Raw genomic sequence first — 23,644 nt, forward strand, 5'->3', positions numbered from 1 at the left:
AGCCAATTCTATAGTAAACTAACTAAAGGTTTATTAGCTAAGAAAAAGAAATGAGATCTATTGAGAGGTTAAAATAGGTCAAGTATATGTACAGGCACATCACAGTCTATAATTCCAAATGGTATCAGAGATGTAGTAATTTGCCTATTTCCCAAAAGTGTCTCAGGACTACCCAGAATAACTCTGGGGATCTCCATCTTCTCATTCAGTTATTCTGCCCTTTGAGTCCCAGGAGTCCAGAAATGCAGGATTTTTCCCTGAATTCACACTTAGGGCTTGTCTACATCAGAAAGTTGCAGCGCTGGTGAGGGAGTTACAGCGCTGCAACTTTGAAGGTGTACACATCTGCAGGGCGCCACCAGCGCTGCAACTCCCTGTTTGCAGCGCTGGCCGTACTCCCGTTTTGTCTCGGGTGTAGAGGATCCAGCGCTGGTGATCCAGCGCTGGTAATCCAATGTAGACACTTACCAGCGCTTTTCTTGACCTCCGTGGAAGGAGGAAGCCTCTGGTAATCAAGCTGGTCTCCTTTCCCGGTTTGCTCTCTCGTTCCCGGAACCCCGAGCAAGCAGGTCTCCTTCCCTGCGGTTTGCAGGGTGGTTTGGGGAACGCGAGAGCAAACCGCGGCGAAGCTGGTCTCCTTTCCCGGTTTGCTCTCTCGTTCCCGGAACCCCGAGCAAGCAGGTCTCCTTCCCTGCGGTTTGCTGGGTGGTTCGGGGAACGCGAGAGCAAACCGCGGCGAAGCTGGTCTCCTTTCCCGGTTTGCTCTCTCGTTCCCGGAACCCCGAGCAAGCAGGTCTCCTTCCCTGCGGTTTGCTGGGTGGCTCCGGGAACGCGAGAGCAAACCGCGGCGAAGCTGGTCTCCTTTCCCGGTTTGCTCTCTCGTTCCCGGAACCCCGAGCAAGCAGGTCTCCTTCCCTGCGGTTTGCAGGGTGGTTCGGGGAACGCGAGAGCAAACCGCGGCGAAGCTGGTCTCCTTTCCCGGTTTGCTCTCGCGTTCCCGGAACCCCCCTTGAAGCCGCCCAACAGCGCTGCAGTGTGGCCACATCTAACACCACTTGCAGCGCTGGTTGTTGTAAGTGTGGCCACTCTGCAGCGCTGGCCCTATACAGCTGTACTAATACAGCTGTAACAACCAGCGCTGCAAAATTTTAGATGTAGACATGGCCTTAGAGCTTCTTCTCAAAGAAAACAAGCTGACAGGGTAACTGCCCGTGTGGGTTCTTTCTTTGACTGGTAGAGAGAGAGGAGAGTTTGGTCTCTAATTATCACACACAGTGACCACTTGCCTTCAAATGGGCACAAATTAGCACTTGCCTGCGAACATTCTTCATTTGCATGCCACAAGGCTTCTTCCTTGGTTGATGGGTTATTTTGTTACAGGACTATACTCAATGCAAATGTTTGCTACTATATTTTAACAGGATACAGCTAAGTGAAAACAATGCATCAAACATCCCATTAGTTTTCATGTCATGTAAATACCAAATACGCTCTTACACATCTAACAATCACTTTGATCTATGCTAATACATAAGTGAATTGGCCTGAGACTTTGGCAGAAGCTGGCACCTGCTGTGCCAGTGTCACTGGGGGCATAGTGCTGACCTCACTTAGTTTGCCTTTTGGTGAAACTAAAGTGCCGGATCTCCGCTAGAGGGAGGGCGGGTAGGCAGTGAGTAGCTTTTATTGGATCAACTTCTACTGGTGAGAGAGAAAAGCATTATCTCTGTTTTTACAGTGGGATGGGTAATGCGTGTTAGTTACCCCATGGTAAAAAAACACCTCTTAGCACAGAGGACACAGACTTTACTGCTGACTCAGATGTTAAACTAACCATTATTATTCATAGCTTGACAACTCCGACACACTGACTGTTTGGTAACACTGCTCCTTCCCTAGCAGAGAAATTTGCATCTGAATGTCTGCAGTCCCTAGTTTGTGTGGGTGTCCTGGAAAACCAGTTAAAACATTTTAAACAAAAGGAATTAACAGAGACTTTTCCCTCCTCAATTTCCCTTGTTCCCTTCCTTTATGAAGGGCTTGTCTAGACTGTGTGGAACTAAAGATACGAAGTGAATGCATGTAAGCTACATGCCTTAAACCTTTGTGTGGATGCTTTTGTTCTAAGTAAAGTGGCCTTAGTTTTGACAGTGGCAGTCAGGGAAGCCACAGAAGAGTGTGGGAGTCCTTCCTCCTGAACACAGTTAATCTTCAGGCCTTTGACCTGTGTTGAAGACTTTGAAAGCCTTAGAGAGTCAAGGTGTATCCCCCATTTGATCCTTTAAGTCCAAAGAGAAGGAGCAAAGCAATGGGGCACTCCTCTAGTCTGAACTTCCCTGAATGTTCCCCTGGGTAGAAAAGCCTTGGCAATATTGAACAGGTATCAATTCTGGCCTGACGTAAGTTCAATAAATTACAATTAAAGATGATCTCATGCCTTCTCTCTGCCCTGTGCTGGTCAGGACACCTTTCCTGAGCAGAATGAAGGCCTGATAGTGTGATGGTAGATTCTGCTATGCAGAGAGGGCGTTGGCCTAGTGGCACAGTGATCCCCTCTATAAACAATGCATATAAAGTGGTGGCACTCTTCTCCCGTTAGAATTAACCAATTGATCCACAATTTTGGTGCTTTACAGATTCCTCTTTGATCTCAGCCTCTCCCTGCTCGCTAGCCACACAGGATCTAAACCTTGTTTTGTTTTTGTTTTTTTACCATCTGTGAGCTCCCAGGAAAATGTAACTTACTGTGCCGGGGCAGGGAGGATTTGACCTGGGAATGTTGCAGGGAGTTACATTGGGGATGGGGAACTTCCCTTGAAGGAAGCTACCTGAGCTGTAACCTGAGCCAGGAGGAGGGTTGGGAGAAGTGACACCCTCTGCTTGGGAGACTGAACAAAGGAGAGGAGGAGCTGGGGGGAGGGGGAAGAGAGCTGCTGGAGGAGGTTTTGTTTTCAGTCTTGGGTTGGGGGGTGCAACGCAGGGAACCCCAAGCGGGGTCTAAGCTCCCTGAACCCCCCCCCCCAAGAAGGACTTGATTGAGCGGTTATGGTTGTACCTACATGCTCCGCTTGGGACTGTGTTCCTGCCGTCTAATAAACCTTCTGTTTTACTGGCTGGCTGAGTGTCATAGTGAATCTCAGGAAGAGGGTGCAGGCCCTGACTTCCCCACACTCTGTGACACTTACAAACACAGCATTGTCTGTTATATCTTTCTTCCATTCTGATGGTAATATTAATGAGTCCGTGACTGCGATATCCACAAAGGTGGGAGGACACAGTTTGATAGGTGCAACACAAATATTTTGGGCTCACTTGAAATATTGTGATATTGTGTTTCAGCACATGTGCAGAGTGCGAGGCTGATCACCTGGCCCAAAAACGGGATATGGCAGATACTATACAGGCTCTACATTTGTTTCTGAAGCTCTAGGATGGTTAGTTTCATTGTAGACAAACCACATAGCAGGTCACTCCCCATTTACTCACCTTCTCACTGAGCCAATCAGAACTGCAGGGAGGAAATATTATAAATATATCTGCTGAAGAGAGCCCTGTGACATCAGAGGCTGGTCAATGCAAGAGCATGCCCATGTCTCCTGTGAGGGATGGTTTTACTGACAACTCTGAGAAACATTTTGAAAAGAAGGAGGATGCTGACTTTCTTATGAAGTTCTGAAGAAGCCAGGCATGGACACTACGTATCATGGACCTGTTCAAGAATCATAGAAATGCAGGGCTAGAAGAGACCTTGAAAAGTCATCTAGTCCAGTCCCCAGCACTGAGGCAGGACCAAGTAAGCCTAGACCACCCTGACAGGTGTTTGTCCAACCTGTTGTTGAAAACCTGTAGTGATGGGGATTCCACAGCCTCCCTTGGAAGCCTATTCCAGAACTTAAGTACCCTTATAGGTGGAAAGGTTTTTTTCTAATATCTAACTTAAATCACCCTTGTGGTAATCTAAGTCCATTACTTCTTGTTCTGCCTTCAGTGGACATGGAGAACAATTACCCTCCATGCTCTTTATTCATAAGAGCCATTATCATATTTGAAGACTGATCATGTTCCCACTCAGACTTTTTATGTCAAGACTATCCATGCTCATAGCTTGTCTACATGTATGGCGCTGTAGCGACGATGCTACTGCACTAATAGGAGAGCTTCTCCTAACAGCATAGTTAACCCACCTCCACGAGAGGTCGGTATAACTGTATCACCCGGGGGGGAGATTTTTCACACCCCTGAGCAACATAGTTATACTGATGTAAGTTTGTGGCATAGACCTGGCCTCAGTTTTTTTAAAGCTTTCTTCATAGGTCAGCAGAGAATCCTGTGGCACCTTATAGACTAACAGATGATTTGTAGCATGAGCTTTCGTGGATGAATACCCACTTTGTCAAATGCATGTGGTGGAAATTTCCAGGGGCAGGTATATATATGCAAGCAAGCTAGAGATAATGAGGTTAGTTCAATCAGGGAGGATGATGTCATAAACAGATAGCTAAGGGTTAATGTCTCTTTCACCTGGAGCACCTGACCAGAGGACCAATCAGGAAACCGGATTTTTTCAACTTTGGGTGGAGGGAATTGTGTGTCGGAGGTCTTTGTTTTCTGGCTGCCTGCTTTCTCTGAGCTTTGGAGAAGTAGTTCTGTTTTCTAATCTTTTGTTTCTAAGTGTAAGGACAAAGAGATCAGATAGTAAGTTATATGGTTTCTTTTCTTTGGTATTTGCATGAATATAAGTGCTGGAGTGCTTTGATTTGTATTCTTTTTAAATAAGGCTGTTTATTCAATATTCTTTTAAGAAATTGCCCTGTATTGTGTCGTCTTAATACAGAGAGACCATTTGTATTTTTTCTTTCTTTTTATATAAAGCTTTCTTTTAAGACCTGTTGGAGTTTTCTTTACTTCAGGGAAATTGAGTCTGTACTCACCAGGGAATTGGTGGGAGGAAGAAATCAGGGGAGATCTGTGTGTGTTGAAGTGGCTAGCCTGATTTTGCATTCCCTCTGGGTGAAGAGGAAAGTACTTTTTGTTCCAGGACTGGGAACAGAGAGGGGGAGTCACTCTGTTTGGATTCACAGAGCTTGTGTCTGTGTATCTCTCCAGGAGCACCTGGAGGGGGGAAGGGAAAAAGGATTATTTCCCTTTGTTGTGAGACTCGAGGGATTTGGGTCTTGGGGTCCCCAGGGAAGGTTTTTCGGGGGGACCAGAGTGCCCCAAAACACTCTAATTTTTTGGGTGGTGGCAGCAAGTACCAGGTCCAAGCTGGTGACTAAGCTTGGAGGTTTTCATGCTAACCCCCATATTTTGGACGCTAAGGTCCAAATCTGGGACTAAGGTTATTGACAGATGAGACCCTGTTCTAGCAGTTGAGGTGTGAAAACCAAGGAAGGAGAAACTGGTTTTGTAGTTGGCAAGCCATTCACAGTCTCTGTTTAATCCTGATGATGGTGTCAAATTTGCAGATGAACTGGAGTTCACCAGTTTCTCTCTGAAGTCTGGTCCTGAAGTTTTTTTGCTGCAGGATGGCCACCTTAAGATCTGCTATAGTGTGGGCAGGGAGGATGAAGTGTTCTCCTACAGGTTTTTGTATATTGCCATTCCTAATATCTGATTTGTGTCCATTTATCCTTTTTCGTAGCGACTGTCCAGTTTGGCCAATGTACATAGCAGAGGGGCATTGCTGGCATATGATGGCGTATATTACATTGGTGGACGTGCAGGTGAATGAACCAGTAATGGTGTGGCTGATCTGGTTAGGTCCTGTGATGGTGTCGCTGGTGTAGATGTGTGGGCAGAGTTGGCATCGAGGTTTGTTGCATGGATTGGTTCCTGAGCTAGAGTTACTATGGTGCGGTGTGCAGTTACTGGTGAGAATATGTTTCAGGTTGGCAGGTTGTCTGTGGGCGAGGACTGGCCTGCCACCCAAGGCCTGTGAAAGCATGGCAACAAACCTCGATGCCAACTCTGCCCACATATCTACACCAGCAACACCATCACAGGACCTAACCAGATCAGCCACACCATCACTGGTTCATTCACCTGCATGTCCACCAATATAATATACGCCATCATATGCCAGCAATGCCCCTCTGCTATGTACATCGGCCAAATTGGACAGTCTCTACGGAAAAGGATAAATGGACACAAATCAGATACTAGGAATGGCAATATACAAAAACCTGTAGTAGAACACTTCATACTCCCTGGCCACACAACAGCAGACCTTAAGGTGGCCATCCTGCAGCAAAAAAAACTTCAGGACCAGACTTCAAAGAGAAACTGCTGAACTCCAGTTAATCTGCAAATTTGACACCATCAGCTCAGGATTAAACAGAGACTGTGAATGGCTTGCCAATTACAGAACCAGTTTCTCCTCCCTTGGTTTTCACACCTCAACTGCTAGAACAGGGCCTCATCCTCCCTGATTGAACTAACCTCATTATCTCTAGCTTGCTTGCATATATATATTATACCTGCTTCTGGAAATTTCCACTACATGCATCTGACGAAGTGGGAATTCACCCCCAAAAGATCATGCTCCAAAATGTCTGTTAGTCTATAAGGTGCCACAGGATTCTTTGCTGCTTTTATAGATCCAGACAAACACGGCTACCCCTCTGATACTTCATAGGTCAGGTTTTCTAAACCTTTTATCAATTTTGTTGCTCTCCTTGGGATGCTCTCCAGTTTGTCCACATCTTCCTTAGTGTGTGGAACCCAGAATTGGACACAGTGCTCCATCTGAGGCCTCACTAGTGCCAACTAGAGAGGGGACAATTACCTCCCATGTCTTACATATGACACTCCAGTTCATACAGGGTTTCTTGAACAGGGAAAAGCCCCTGTAGGGAAAGCCCCTGGCAGGCCGGACCGGTGCATTTACCTGCCCCGTCTGCAGGTCCAGCCGATCGCAGCTCCCACTGGCTGCGGATCGCTGCTCCTGGCCAATAGAAGCTGCTGGAAGCGGCACAGGCCAAGGGACGTACTGGCTGCCGCTTGCAGCAACTCGCATTGGCCAGGAGCAGCGATCCGCGGCCAGTGGGAGCTGCGATCGGCTGGACCTGCGGATGGGGCAGGTAAACACACCGGCCCGGCCCGCCAGGGGCTTTCCCTACAGAAGCGGCGACCCCTGTTTGAGAAACCCTGAGTTAATACATCCTAGAATGAATTAGTCTTTTTTGAAGCTCCATTACATTGTTGACTCATATTTCATTTGTGATCCACTATGACACCCAGACCCCTTTCCAGCAATACCACCACCACCTAGCCTGCTGTTCCCCATTTTGTAGTTGTGCATTTGATTTTTACTTACTGTGGCAAATTGCCAGTACTGTTATGCTGGGTCTCACGCTTTCTCTTCCTTGGGGAAGATTCAGGGCACCATTGCTTGCCTCTGAATTGGTATTTTAATTACCCCACTATTGTCCTTGAGGAAGGGAGTGGAAAGGGAGGGACCTGGGCTCACCCTCTCCTCCAGGAACCCAGGGGCCTTGAGGTTTGTGGTGAACCACTTGAACTAGCGGTTCCTTCCCCTGGGCTACTTCCCTCTCCTGCCTTTCAGCTTGTGAAGGGGCTTCTCGCCCTCCTTTTACACAAGCCAGGTGCCCCTTACCTAGGGTTTTTTTGGATTTCTCAGCCCACCACAGCACTCCTCCAAACTTTCCTTTTGGACTCTCTTCAAAACTGCTCTCTGCTCCAACCAAACCTTCCTGCTCCAGCTCCCACACTGTTTGACTGAAATGCGGGGAGGGTGTTATCATATGACTGACTTCTGGTGCTCTAATTGGCTTCAGGTGCTCTAATTGGCTTCAGGCGCTCTACTTAATCTATAGCAAACCTTCCTCCCCTTGCAGGGAATAAGGCTCCCTGCTAACACTCTCCTGCTGCCCTCTGGCCATGCTGTATCACATTACTAAGTGAAGTACTTGGCACTTGTCTTTATTGAATTTCATCTTGTTGAATTCTGCCCCAATTCTCCAATTTGTTGAGGGTGTTTTGAGTTTTAATCCGATTCTCCAAAGTGCTTGCAAGCCCTCCCACGTTGGTGTCATCTGCCAATTTTGTAAGCATACTCTCCACTCCATTATCCAAGAAGTCATTAATGAAAATATTGAATAGTCCTGGGCCCAACACTGACCTCCATGCGACCCTATTAGATATGCCCTCCCAGTTTGACAGTGAACCATTCATAACTACTCTCTGAGGATGGTCTTTCAACCAGTTGTGCACCCACTTTCTAGTAGTTTCATCTAGACCATCTTTTTCCAGTTTGTTTATGAGAATGTCATGTGGGATTGTGTCAAAAACCTTCCTAAAATCAGGATATATCACATCTGCTGCTTCCCCCCATCCACTAGGCCCGGAACCTTGTCAGAGAGGGATATTAGATTGGTTTAGTACAGGGGTCAACAACCTTTCAGCAGTGGTGTGCCGAGTCTTCATTTATTCACTCTAATCTAAGGTTTCGTGTGCTGGTCATACATTTTAATGTCTTTTAGAAGGTCTCTCTCTATAAGTCTATATATTATATAACTAAACTAGTGTTGTATTGTAAAATAAACAAGATTTGCAAAATGTTTAAGAAGCTTCATTTAAAATGAAATTAAAATGTTGATCTTACATTGCCAGCCCACTCAGCCCACTGCTGGTCTGGGGTTCTGTTCACCTAGGCCGGCAGCGGGCTGAGCAAGGCCTATGGCCGGGACTCCGGCTGGCAAGGGTCCGTCAGCCAGAACCCTAGACCAGCAGCGGGCTGTGTGGGACCGGCGGCCAGGACCCAGAGGGCTGGGGGTGGGCTGGAGTCAGGGCTGGGGGCTGGAGGTGTCATGGCAGAGGGGGGTCTAGGTATGGGTGGGGGTGCCAGAGTCAGGGCTAGGGTTGGGGAGGGGGATGAAGGAGTCAAGCAGAGGGTTGGGTGTGTATGAGGGAGGTACAGGGCTCAGGGCAGAGGCCTGGGAGGTGTGCGGGACTCAGGGCAGAGGACGTGGTGTGTGTGTGGGGGGGTGTCAGGGGCCAAGGATCAGGGGAGAGGACTGGGTGACTGCCCCCCTAAGAACTCCCAACCCCACTGCTCCTTGTCCCCTGACTACCCCCTCCTGGGACTCCTGCCCCCAACTGCCCCCCAGGAACCCACCTCCTATCTAAGCCTCTCTATTCCTTGTCCCCAGACTGGACCCTACCCCCTACCTGTCCCCTGACTGCCACGACCCTTATCCACACCCCCGTCCCCAGACAAACCCCCAGGACTCCCATGCCTCATCCAACTGCTCCTCGCCCCTTGACAGGACCCCAGAACTCCCGACTCATCCAACCCCTCTCCACACCCCTGCCTCCTGACAGGACCCCCAGAACTCCCAACTCATACAACCCCCCCAGCTTCTTGTCCCCTGACCACCCCCTCCAGAGACCCCCCACACCCTAACAGCCCCCCCAAGACCCACCTTGCTCCCGCTCCCCTGACTGACCTGACCCCTATCCACCCACTGTCCCCTCACAAACCCCGGGACTCCCATGCCCCATCCAACCCCTCCTGCTCCCTGACAGCCCCCTCCAGAAACCCCTGCCCCTAACCACCCCCTCGGGATCCCACCCCCCCATCCAACCCGCCCTGCTCCCTGTCCTCTGACTGCCCCTACCCCTTATCTAACCCCCTCAGCCCTGGGCCCTTTACCTTGAGGCTCCACGCAGAGCCAGACACGCTGCCCCATGGGAGAGCACAGCCCCAGCCCTCAGAGCACTGCGCTTGCCATGCCAGGAGAGTGGGGCCATTTGCCCACCCCGTGTGCATGGCTATGCTTCTGCTTCCTGCCCCCGCGGGGGAAGCAGAGGGCAGAGGAGAGCGGACCGGGCTGGGCAGGATTTTTAATGGCATGCTGGAGTCCCGGCAGGCTCCAGCGTGCCATTAAAAATTGGCTCACGTGCCGTCTTTGGCATGCGTGCCATAGGTTGCCAACCCCTGGTTTAGTATGATTGTTCTTGACAAATGCATGCTGGCTATCCCTTATAACCCTATTATCCTCTAGATCAGCAGTTCTCAAACTGTGAGTTGGGACTGCAAAGTGGGTCACAACCTCATATTAATGGGGTCGTTAGGGCCAGCATTAGACTTTCTGGGACCCAGGGCTGACACTGAAGCCCGAGCTCCATTACCACACAAAGCAGCACGACTCAGGATACGGCTGCCTCTCCCCTCACCCGGGGCACCAGGGCTCGGGCTGTGCCCCCTCCCCTGGTCATGTAGTAACTTTGCTGTCAGAAGGGGGGCCCATTGCAGTGAAGTTTGAGAACCCCTGCTCTACATGCTTATAAATCGATTATCTATTTATTTGTGCTGGTATCTTTCCAGGTATCAGAGTTGGGCTGACTGATCTATAATTCCCTGGTCTTCTTTGTTCCTCTTGATAGAAACTTAGGGTAGAGTTGCCAACTTTCTACTCACACAAAAATGAACACCCTTGCCCTGCCTCTGCCCCTTCTCTGAGGCCCCTCCCCCCACTCACTCCATTCCTGCACCTCGTCATTCACTCTGGGTAAATTGTACATGTTGCTTTTCCTTGCTATTTTATTTTGGAATCTGGGATTTTTCTATAGAATGAACCTTTTGGTTATTTTTACCCCAAGAAGGTCTCTGGGGTGCAAACTGTGTGGAGTGCATGTGCCAAAATTAGCTCCTAACTGGGAGGCTGGCTTCACACCTTTGGAAGTGATGAACCAGAAAGGAACAGTGAATGTGTCTTCTCTTCTTCTTCAACACTTAGCCAGACAATTGGCCATAGCGATCATTCGCCATTTGGGCCATTCCTGCACAACCGCAAAGGCTTGACAGTCTGAGAGTCCAACATCGGAACAGACTTGATGAACCCTTGTAATTGGGGGTTTGCCTCTAGGTCACCTCCACCCCTCAGTTGATGGAATTTTATCCCAGATGTCACAAGCTACCCGAAGAATGGCGTTCGCTGGAAGGTCTTGGGGCATCCTTGCGACATGGCCGAAAAGCATAAGATGCCACCTGCAGACAATGGCCCCAGTAGTCTGTAGACCCGAGCGTCCATAAACATCTGCATTACAGATGAAGTCATTCCACTTTATGCCCAATATACAATGTTGACATTTTGTTTGGAAAGCCTCCAGCTTTGTCCAGTCTGAGCGGTGTAGTGTCCATGTTTTGCAGCCATACAACAGTATAGGGAGGATACAGCTCGAATAAATCCTGAACGTGGTTGTCACACTAAGATGATTTTCATTCCATATCAATTGTAAACGGTCCATGGCAGATGCTGCGATGCCAATCCGATGGAGAACCTCCGTGGGAGAATTGGGGGAGCTGATAAATATAGAACCCTGATAGCAAAAGCTGGAAACTGATTCGACTTTTTCATTGTTCAAAGAGATTGGAGTTGCAGGTGGACCTGGTCCTAGATTTTGCAGTTTTGTCTTTGACCATGAAACATGGAGACCAATCTTTGCTTACTGCTCCTCCATATGCTGGAGGGCCTCACGAAACCCATTGGGACTCTGTACTAAAAGAACAATGTCATCATCATAGTCAAGGTTTGTGAGCGAGAGATCACTGATCTCAGTGCCTATGGACCTGACGGAATGCTGCATTTTGAAATCCATTGCTCGACGAAAGAATGCAGGGGCCAGAACTCAACTCTGCCTAAAACCAGATACTGATTTAAAAGGTGCTGACATCCGGTTCCCCAGATGAACACAGGTAGTGGTTCCATTATGCAGCTCTCTAATCAAGTCCAGCAGAGTGGTAGGGACACCTACACCCTTTATGGCCTTCCATAACGCGACACGGTCTACTGAATCAAATCCAGCCTTAAGATCAACATACGCTACATGCAGGGTTTTTCTGAATTCGCGATGTATCTCCGACAACAAGTGAAGAGCCAAAATGGCATCTAATGTGGACCTGTTCCTTGTAAAGCCTGGCTGTTGGGGATGGTGCTTGCAGTGTAGCAAAGGCTCCAGGCGTGCCAGCAAAACATGCGCAGACACCTTCCCCAGAATGGAGAACAAGGTGATCGGCCTGTAGCTCTTACGTTCACTGCGCTATCCCTTGCCCTTATAGAGTGAGATCACAATACTGTCCTTCCAGGCAGTTGGCAGTGTTACCCGAAATTGGGCCAGCTAGTAAGCTGAGGGAGGACTAATGACCCACCAGAGTTCGGCAGAAAGCAGCATGTTTATTATACTGATAGCTAAGCTCAAAAGACGTGTGGGGGGGGGGGCGGGGATGACGAAGTGGGAATGTTCTTAATGTTTTCTCTGAATACTGTGGGGGGGCCTCAGTTCCTGGCCAACCCTCTGTCGCCTGGCAACTAATGGCCAGGCTCTTCCCCCCCCTTCAAGGGGATGCTAAAGGTGTGGGGAAACAAAGAGATCAGGTGACCTCCTGGCCCGGGAAAGGAACTGAGCAGAGGAGGAGGAGGGGCTGGAGGGGTTTTCAGTCTGCAGCTGGCTGGGGACGAGGGGTGAAGTGCAGATGTGGAGGTCCAGAATGGACCCAGCTGAGGAGTCCAGTTCGTGGTACCTACAAGCTCTGTTTTAGACCCTGTTCCTGTCATCGAATAAACCTCTGTTTTACTGGCTGGCTGAGAGTCACGTCTGACTGCAAAGTGGGGGTGCAGAACCCTGTGGCTTCCCCAGGACCCTGCTGGGGCAGGCTCGCTGTGGGAAGCACACGGATGGGCAGAGGATGCTGAATGCTCCAAGGAGAGACCCAGGAGGTGAAGACGTGTGAGCTTCTTGCCCTGAAAAAGTCTGCTCCAAAGGAGAGGAAGCTCCCCAAAGTCCTGACTGGCCTTGTGGGGAGCAGTTCCAGAGCATCACCCAGGGACTCTGTGACAGGGGGTTACACTTACACAGGCATACTCACGCTCCCAGGACAGGCACGGCAGGATCCTTCGAGGTAAGTGTCCCACAGCGCAGTGATGGACGGTGCGATGAAGGTAAGTCTTCCCAAGGCACGATGGAGTGCAACACAGTGAGCCACTGTCCAGGCGGTCCAGGCGAAGGGCCTTCACGGGAGGTACAAGCTTGTGACTGCACTGCTGAGCATATGGCCCCTTCCCCTTTTAAGGACCTGCTCCTCATGGCCTGTGACTTGGGCACATCTGGCTGGTCACACTCCACCTCAGCCAGTGTCCATGCATTGGGTGTGTGAGCGCTGCCTAATTAGAGTCCCAAACATCTTGTCTACCTGGGAGCTCTTCTGATCTTCCAGTTGTTCAAGCAGCCCATTCATCCTACAAGCATTCCAGGAGGGAGGGGGAGGGGGAAAGCCACTTCACAGGTGTTCAGAGAGGGAGAGGAGACAAAGTGGTGGGGGGGAGTATAACAGACTTTTTGAGCATACAGGTTATACAGAGCATACAGATCACTGCTGCTCCTACAACAGGCAGGGTCCCCGTTCTCCACACTAGATGAAATATGGCCAGAAGTGATTCTGCTACAGGAACAATAACACATTTTAGCAGCTCTGGGGGAATGCCATCAGCACCAGCTGCACGTCCATTTTTCAGTGTAGAGATGGCACACTTCACTTCATCCAGTGTTGGTGCATCAGTACAAATATTTGGATCCAGAACCGCAGTGACTTCCAGATCACCCAGCTCTGAACAAGTGGCAGCTGGAGGATGGTTCAGGACGCTGTGATAATATTCCACTTAGCGTGAGAGAATGTCATCATCTGATTTACATGGATGGCCTTGGCTTTGTTCAGGATGCTGTTTGTAGCGACTACCTCTTGACCGCTGAGGTTGTGAGTGGCGCGGAATGCTGGCTTCAAGTCACCCCTGGCTAAGCCAAATTCGACATCATCTGCCACTTGGTTATAATATGCCTCACAATCGCGCAGTGCCAGGGTGTTAAATTTTTGCTTCAGCTGATTATGAGTGCGCTTACCACTGCGCTGGTGAGCTGTGGCCTTCAGTTAAATCTGGAAGGCCTCCTCCGATAGCCATTGTCGGCGTGGTGGATGCCTATAGCCAATCGTCTGCTCAGCAGATTGAGGGTAGAAGTGAACAGGGACCAGGCAACCTCCACGTCATATGGCAGATGAGCTAGAGCCGAGAATCTGTTGCTGACATCAATACAAACATAAGGTGCTGACTCTGTGGGAGTTCCAGGGCTGGAGCACCTATGGGGAAAAATTGGTGTGTGCTCTGCACCACCGGCAGCTCCCGGCCGTCCCACCCCAGCTGACCTTCACTCCGCCTCCACTTCCTCCCCTGAGTGCGCCGCTGAGTCCTGCTTCTCTCCCCTCCCTCCGAGCGCTTGCACCACGAAACAGCTTTTTCGTGTGGCAAGCAGTGGGAGGGAGGGGGAGGAGGAGGAGGCGGCACATTCGGGGAAGAGGCGGGGCTGGGGTGGGGATTTGGGGAGGGGTTCAATAGGGGCAGGAAGGGGGTGGAGTCAGGGCGGGGCCGGGGGTGAGCACCCACCAGCGCTAAGGAAAGTTGGCACCTGTGAATACAAAACCTGGTGGTTAAATCTGGCACACAGATCACAGATGTCACAACGTGGAAGATCCATCAGCCTTGCTTCTGATAGTCTTGTGACTGATATACCAAGACCGTCCATTTTGCGTGAGACAGCAACCTGGTGACCTGTGAAGAGTTGCAACATTCCAAGTAGCAGTTCTGGTGGACTGTCGGAGATCCCAGTCACAATGTACTGCAGATGGGCTTTCCGACATCAGAGGACGCGCATCCCCAGGGGGACTTTGGCACAAACCCCTCGTGTTTGCACCGGGGGGAGACGGCACCGACAAGCTGAAAGGGAGGCAGGGGCTTTAATCCTGGTGCTGAGTACTAGATGATTCATGGCCAAAAAAATAGAGTGAACGATTATCCCAGGAAATACCTCGTCCCACTGGGGTGAGCTGGAGGCGCAGTAATGCAACCCTTTTCCTGGTCTACCAGTACTGGCTTCATGCTGTGCGACCCCAGCCATTGACTCTTTCTCAGCGAACTCCTTCACCTCTGGTAGCTAGGTGCAGCTGCTGCCCTGCGCCTTCGCCGACGGTGTTAGCCATCGTTTTCCGGGTTCACGCTGGATCTGTCCACCCCGCGTAATGCTCAAGGCGATATTTTGGACAAGCCTTCATCGCTGATGGCATCGCTTCAGCGGGGAATCCCCTACTTCAGAAGTTACACCCCCTCCACCACGATAAGGTACAGGTACAAGTACCAGGCAAGTGTTTGGTAGTTTAAGAACTTGGTCCGGATGGATTTGGGGAGGCTCTGGACTGGAATGGCTGTTGGTGTCACCCTGCAAGGACTAACTACTCTGGTGTAAGCCAGGGTGAGACCTAGTGCTTATGAGCAGGATCTGAACCAAAGCTGCACAGCATAAAAGCCCCCCAGGTTATAGGGCAGGCAGTGACGGAACCCTTTACCGGTCTGGGTGATCCCCAAAACATCACCCTCATGCAGCCAGCTGTAGACATTTGTGTGATGTTCCCCTGGTGTTATCCAGACTGGTGATCTGCTAGGCCATTCCAGTCCTCGACTCTGGAAGCCAGCCAGCCCTGCTATGCTGTGAGAACCCCACTCCTGGGCTGTTCACACACAGCCTCTACCATGTAAGCTGCTCTCTGCTACGTGAGTGAGCACTTTTGGCCAGTTCCTGCTTGGATTCTGCAACCAAATGACACTAGCCAATATCTCTGGTCCCAGACACAACCCTAGGAACCTCCGTCTTGCAGTGTCCAGTTATGCCTGCTGGACGCTGCAAGCTTATATGAGTTTGTCAATTTAACAAAGAAATTGATATGTACCAGGCTTATTATCCCAGGGGGAGTCTCTGACATTCTTCAAACCAAAAACACTGCTTCAGGTAGAATAAACAAACACATTTATTAACTACAAAAGATAGATTTTAAGTGATTATAAGTCCAAGCATAACAAGCCAGATTTGGTCAAATGAAATAAAGGCAAAACACATTCTAAGCTGATCTTAACACTTTCAGTGGCCTTACAAACTCAGATGCTTCTCACCACAGGCTGGCTGGTTGCTCTTCAGCCAGGCTTTCCCCTTTGATCAGCGCTTCAATTGCTTGGTGGTGGTGTCTGTAGATGGAGGTGGAAGAGAGAGGAAGAGCCTGGCAAACGTCTCTCCCTTTTATCATGTTCTTTCTTCCCTCTTGGCTTTGCCTACCCCCCCTTCAGAGTCAGGTGAGCATTACCTCATTGTAGTCCCAAACTGACCAAGGGAAGGGGCGTGACTCACTCAAGAGTCCAACAGATCTTTTGTTGCTGCCTAGGTCATTGTCCTTTGTTCCTGTGAGGCTGGTCTGGGTTTGTCCCATAGATGCCGTGATGAGGTGTGAACTCCCACTCTGCTCCTGGAGAGTTTTGCCTGGGCTTGTTTTAAGCCATGAGGATACATTTTCAGCCTCATAACTATATACATGAAATCACAACCTATAACATTACTCATAGACTCATAGACTCTAGGACTGGAAGGGACCTCGAGAGGTCATCGAGTCCAGTCCCCTGCCCTCATGGCAGGAACATTAATTATATACTATATATATATAATATATACTATAACATTAATTACTATAACAACAATGATCAGTGCATCATGAACCTTCTGAAAATACCCGACATGACAAACTTTGCACTGGATACCACACAATCATATTATAAGGATGAACATAGGGGTGCAGGGTGTTCCCCGAGATACAGAGCATCACAATTTGTACATTAAACAAGACCTACATGAAGACGACCTCTATGTAGCTCAAAAGCTTGTCTCTCTCACCAACAGAAGTTGGTCCAATAAAAGACATTACCTCCCCTACCTTGTCTCTCTAAGAACTACATTTAGTGATTGTTGAAGCTGCATCAGGCCCCAGCCAATACCTTACACAGATGAAGACATTAAGTTAAGGAGAAGATTCTCCAGCATTCCTTGCCACCTTCCCCTCACCTCCAGCACTGCTGTTAACTCTCAATGGGCACATATCCATAGCAGCTGGGAGGTGTAATTGCCAACTGGGGTAGATGGAAACATGCTAGCTGTCGTCAAGCTAATGCCCAAAAATAGCAGTTTGGCCGTGGTGGCTCAGGCTACCTGCCCAAGTACAACCACACCCAACTCCCTGGGTACATGCTCGGACAGCTAACTCAACCCACAGCCCGTGCTGCCACAGCCACACTCAAGCAGGGAATCACAGCTCCCAGCAGCTATGTAGCTCATAACCTAAGGGGTATGAACTGCCACCGCCAGTGCATACCGCAGAGCAACGTCTGCCAACTTCAGCCACCGTGCTCTGTCACACAAAACATAATGGTGACCTCAGCAGAGTAACCATCGCCCCGGGTGAATGGCCCATGGAACACTCATGCTGCTTTTTGATGTAGTAACAAATAACCTCACTGGTTTCTTCAAGCAATTCCTGACCTATGATAAGCATTTGAAAGGGTCCAGGGATCCTTCACTCAAACACAGTTCTAGAGAATGTTTACACCCTGACTAAGATGAAAATTTGGGGACAACTTTAACTAGGATCGCATCACATTGTTAGCTGCCTGCCTACACTGGATGCCAATGTATTGAGAGTCCACAATCAATTCAAGAACATCAGGGCTGCCTTACTGGATCAGATCAATAGCCCGTGTAGCCCAGTAGCCTGTCTCCAACAGTGGGCACTACCAGAACTTCCACTACCAGGGGGAGTGTACGCCTATCCTTATTTTGATACCACTTTGCCATGGAGTACATCAACAGAAAGGGCTATTTTTCTATGGTATTGCAACAGCTGATGCATCATACAAGATGTTTTACTGACATTAACAGAGGATGATCAGAGAAGGTGCTTGATGCACGCATCTTTAAGAACACAGGCCTGTTCAGAAAGCTACAAGCAGGGACCTTCTTTCTAGTTCAGAGGATTACCATTGGGGTGCTAATAGTGACCTTGAAAGTGACCTACTCCTTGTTCCCGGGGCTCATGAAGCCATACACCAGCCACCTCAACAGCAGCAAGGAGCACTTCAACTACGGGCTCAGCAGCTGCAGAGTGACAGCTGAATGTGCCTTTGGCTTTTTGAAGGGTCGCTGCCGTTGTCTACCCATGAGATTAGCTCTCAGTGAAAAAATATCCCAAGGATTATAGCTGCCTGCTGTGTGCTTCATAATATCTGCGAAGGAAAGCGGGAAAAGTTTCTGCCTCAATGGAGGGCAGAGGTAGAACTGCTGTCTGCTGATTTTGAACAGCCAGATACCAAGGCTATAAGAAGAGCTCAAAGGAGCTCAGGAAAGCTTTAAAAGACCATTTTCATAGTGAGACACAGTAATGTGTGTGCTGTAGTGTGTTTTGCCTGGCATTATTGTTTTGCACCCTGGGATGAACCTAGTAATGAGTTACTCCTGGGGGAATTCTGCGCCAAAAAAATAAAAAATACTGTGCACAATATTTTAAAATTCTGCAAAACTCTGCATATTTTATTTGTCATAATAACGCAATATAATCATGCCGGTTGCAATTATTGTGGTCATTTATTTCAAAATACCTGTCAGCAAGTATGTCTGTAATAATACAGACAAAAAAAGAGTCAGGAAAGAATAGATTCCTTACTAGGCATATTAATACAGAACTTGGAGTAATAATTCATTTAAACTACAATATGGAATCGTATTTCCTGCAACCCCCAGAAGCACTGCAAAGGCTTGGGGGAGTCGGGGTAATGAAGGAGCTGAGGGAGAGGGATGGAACCTGAGAGTGAACCTGGAGGGCTGTTGGGTGTGGGTGGGAGAAGTATGGAACGGGTGGAGGTATTGTGGGAGGGAGGGATGGTTAGGGAGTTGGGGACCCTCCCCCATGGCTGACCCCCAGCCTCTCCCATTCAGTCAGGCACATCTACCCCCATCCCCATATGTCCTTGCAGCATCCTACCCTGTCCCTGTGTGACCCTACAGCCCCCTCATCCAAATGTGTCCCTGCACCCCCCGTTCCATTCAGCCTCCGGCTCAATGCTGTCACCCCACTAGCTCCTGAGCCTGCGCCCCAGTCTGTACCACCCACTAGCCCTTCTGAACCCTTGTCTGTGATCTCCCAGCAGCCCCATGTGCCACACTCTGTCCCTCATGTGCCTCCTCACCTGGCCCCACTGTGAAAAACGTCGCCTCTCCATCAGAATCCATATTCTGCAGAGAAATGACTGCCCTCTCTTCTGGTGCCACAACAGCCTCTGGTGAGCAAAAGGTGTAACTGCAGCAGCTCTCCAGCAGAATCCATATTCTGCAGAGAAAAAAGAATCTGTGGAGCCATGAATTCTGCCTGTGTGCAGTGGCGCAGAATTCCCCCAGGCATAATGAGTGCTGTGTGTGTATTAATATAACATTGCAAATACACCTATTGCTACTATCTGTGAATGATGTCAGCCCCAGCCAGCACATGTTGGGAACTAATAAAGATGAATTAAGTTTCCATAAATAGACTTTTATTTCAAACCCATATAAATAGACATATCTGTAATTGAATGAAACTGTAAATGCATGGAAAAGAACCTTTAGAGAGGTGAGAACAGTCATTTTAATTTCACAAGTACATACTCCAACCTTGTCTCTCCAGGTCAGTATATGTGCAGCTGTTTTTGCTTGCACTTTCCCCCAGGGTGGAGTGGCAGGCATAGGGCAGCGGCCCTGGATGCCACATGGAATGTGAGGTGAGGGCAGGGGGTGTAGGGAAGTCCCAGAATGCAATTCTCTATGGGCTGCAGAGGGAGACGAATATGGGTATCTTGAACCTGAAGGTCAACCAGAGTCTGCAGCATGTCTGTTTGCCTCTTGAGAAGCGTTGGCATCTCCTGCTGCACATCCCTCTCCTTTTGCTACGCTTTTCTCCTCTCCGCTCCATCCTCATCCATTCTGTCCACAGGGGTGATCCTCCAAGCCCTGTGCTTGGTATCTGAAGCACCAGAGGCTTGCAGAATCTCTTGGAACATGTCATCCCACATCTCCTTCTCTGGCTGAGCCGCTGGTGTGGATGGAAAGATCTTCGAAGCCACTTTTCCCGCTGCAAAAGATACAATGCACAGAGATGCTACTGTGAGCGTATTCATGAGCTCTGTGGTATATTGAACTCCCTCCCCTTGATCCACACAAGTTGCTAGCACTACATGCTCACTTCTCCTTGGGATTCATAGAGCATGACAGCAGTCCCAGCCATGGTGAGTTTGATGTTGCATGGAAAATGTGCAGGACCAGCGCTAGTATTTTTAGTGCCCTAGGCGCACGGCCATTTCGCCACCCCACGCCCGTGGGACCTGTCGCAGTCGTGCCTGCGGAGGGTCCCTTGGTCTGCGGCTCCGGTGGAGCTGCCACAGTCGGGCCTGCGGGAGGTCCACCGGAGCCGTGGGAGCAGCGGACCATCCGCAGAAATGCCTGCGGCAGCTCCACCGGAGCCGTGGGACCAGCGGACCCTCCGCAGGCACAACTGCGGCAGGTCAACCAGAGCTGCCTGCTACCCCCCAATAATCCTGGCACCATAGGCGATTGCCTAGGCCACCTAAATGGAAACGCCAGCCCTGAATATGTGAAATATTTTATATTATTATTAATACCAATATTATAAAATTGCAATGAATCGTGCCAGATATGCCGTGTAAGGCGTGAGTGGACATGTGTGATTTCACAAGGATTATAGTCTTATTTGTATGTTTCTACCACGTTTATATTGTGAGTTATAGATACGTAGGTATCCCCCCAGACTGTTTGGAATCAGCACTGTCTAGCCTGTTCGATGGCCCATCAAGGGTCATCAGCTATACAATTAACCCACTGCAAGAAGGCAGGGGCTACATCTTATGAGTCAGCAAGACATGCAAGGGCATGTCTGTGGACAGCGAACTCTAACGCCTTGTCTACACTACGGGGGGAGACTGATCTAAGTTACTCTGCTTCAGCTATGTGAATAACGTGCCTAAAGTCGACATACTTAGATCTACTTACCGTGGGGTCCACGGTGTGCTATGTAGACAGGAGACGCTCTCCCATAGATTCCACTTGCGCTTCTGGTTCAGGTGGAGTACAGGAGTCGAGGGGAGAGCGATCTGTGGTTGATTTCGCAGGTCTTCACTAGATCTGCTAAATCGACCACCAATACATTGATCACTACGCGTCAATCCCCCGGTAAGTGTAGACAAGTCCTAAGGCCATAGGCGGCAACTCGATGGGTGCTCCGGGGCTGGAGCACCTACAGGGAAAAATCAGTGGGGACTCTGCACCCACCGGCAGCGAAGCTCTCCGCTCCTTGCCTCCTTCTCCCTGCCTGAGCACGCTGCATCCCCAATCCTCCCCTCCCTCCCAGCACTTCCCCCCCCCCACCTAACAGCTGTTCGGTAGCACTTAGGACTGTCCGGGAGGGAGGGGGAGGAGCAGGGAGGGGGCACACTCAGGGGAGGAGGCAGAGAAGGGGCGGGGACTTGGGGAAAGGGGCTGGAATGGGGGTGAGAAGGGGCGGTGCTAGGTGGGAAAAGGCAGGGCGGGAAGGGGACTTTGGGGAAAGGGTGGAATGGGGGTGGGACAAGGGCAGTGCAGAGTGGGGCCGGGGGGGGTCGAGCACCCACTGGGCAGAGGGGAAGTCGGTGCCTATGCCTAAGGCTTTTCCATGCCATGTGCTGTGAAGCTTATGTTTGGGACACAGGAAGTACAAGCCACATGGCAAAAGGAATATAAAGGGCAGCTGCCTCATCTCTGTTTTGTCTTCATTCCTGCTTCTTACCTCTGGAGTGGCTTTTCTCCAAACGAAGCTCTGCATGTGTGACTCCAGGCTCTGGATGTGTTCCAGAGGGGCTTTCAAGCCAGCAAACTCACCAATACTGCTAAGAACCAGATATTTGGACTTTGAAGTCTTTGCATGTGTGTGACTGTTTTACTCTTCTTGTTCTTTCTTTTTCCTTTATAATAAATCTTTAGTTTTAATCACTAAAGGATTGGCTGGCAGCGTGGTATTTTGGGTAAGATCCAAACTAATATTGACCTGGTAAAGTGGCTGACCCTTTGGGATCAGAAAGACTCTTTGTATATGTGAGCAGAGTTTTTAAATAACTTCTCACTGTACTGGACCTATGTGCTGTGTGACTCCACATATTCTTCATAGAAATATTGGTATGATATGAATATGGCATAACTAAGATATGCTTTATGCAAGATGAGTCATGTGAGTATCATTGAAAATATTATAATCTACTGATTATGTTTATCCAATTTGTATGCATGTATCATTTCCGTATCTGAGGTTAGGAATATTGACTTTGTAACAATTACAAATGTGGGAACGCCCACCAGACGGTAGGCAATCAGCCTGAATGAGTCATTTAAGAAGGACAATAGAATTTTGGAGACACTAATCTCCCACCATCCCAAAGAGCTTCCTGGGATGTTGCTTTGACACTGCAGGGTCATCTGATGATGTCACCTAGTACGGAGTACCACCTTGGACACTGCTGGTATTTTTCCACTGGAAACAAAGGGTTCCCTCCTGATTTAAATTCTATTTAAGGCCGGGGAGTAAGGCAAACGGTACTGAACTCCATTACCTCCTGGTCCAAGAAGAAAGATTGCTAAAAACACCTGAAGAGAAAGGCAGAGGTTGAGTCCAGGCTGGGACAGAGGTTCAGTCTGTAAAGAGAAATAACTGGAACTCGAACTTTTGAAGTGATAAGCAAGATAGCCCAGTGCAGACAGTTTGATAAGAAGTGTGAGAATACTTACATGGGGAGATAGATTCAATGTTTGTAATGGCTCAGCCATTCCCAGTCCCCCTATTCAATCCTAAATTGATTGCATCTAATTTGCATATCAATTCGAGTTCAGTAGTTTCTTGTTGGAGTCTGTTTTTGAAGCTTTTCTGTTGCAAAATTGCCACCCTGAGGTCTGTTATTGAGTGACCAGACAGGTTAAAGTGTTCTCCTACTGGTTTTTGAATGTTACGATTCCTGATGTCAGATTTGTGTCCATTTATTCTTTTGCTTAGAGACTGTCCAGTTTGGCCAAAAGCCTCAAAAACAGACTCCCAACAAGAAACTGCTGAACTCGAATTGATATGCCAACTAGATACAGTCAACTTAGGCTTGAATAGGGACTGGGAGTGGCTGAGTCATTACAAACATTGAATCTATCTCCCCATGTAAGTATTCTCACACTTCTTAAACTGTCTGTACTGGGCTTTCTTGATTATCATTTCAAAAGTTTTTTCTCTCACTTAATTGGCCTCTCAGAGTTGGTATGACAACTCCCACCTTTTCATGCTCCCTGTATTTCGTTAGTCTCTAAGGTGCCACAAGTACTCCTGTTCTTTTTGAGCATTGATACTATTTTCCACGCAGTGGTGATTTTAGCTGATATCTCACTCCTGAGGGTGATGCTGGAAGGGAATAGCTCCTGCATGCATCTGGTTGCAGACCATGTCCGTATGCTGCTAGCTTGTGTGCTGCAATGGTACCTGGTAAAGGAACTGCTGAGTAGTGTGGGAAAGTATCCTACCGCGATGGAACAAACAAGGCAACACTCCCCAGAAACCTTGACAGAGGATTGCAGAGCACCTCCATGAAAGTTTCCTCAAGATCTCTGTGGAGGATTCACTGAGCATCCCAGTGCACAGAAACAAACTGTTCTG

General features: G+C 49.0%; 1 long non-coding RNA gene across 1 annotated transcript; it reads right to left on the reverse strand.

Annotated features, from left to right (window-relative positions):
• Positions 1-18,843: 18,843 nt before the first annotated feature.
• On the reverse strand, positions 18,844-21,958 carry LOC115639389. Its single transcript, XR_003997652.1, has 3 exons — positions 21,749-21,958; positions 20,977-21,111; positions 18,844-20,041 (listed from the first exon to the last, which is right to left on the reverse strand). It is a non-coding gene; the product is annotated as an uncharacterized LOC115639389 (long non-coding RNA).
• Between the last annotated feature and the right edge of the window lie 1,686 nt (positions 21,959-23,644).

Source organism: Gopherus evgoodei, chromosome 24 (genome assembly GCF_007399415.2).
Source record: "Gopherus evgoodei ecotype Sinaloan lineage chromosome 24, rGopEvg1_v1.p, whole genome shotgun sequence".
Classification (NCBI taxonomy): domain Eukaryota; kingdom Metazoa; phylum Chordata; order Testudines; family Testudinidae; genus Gopherus; species Gopherus evgoodei.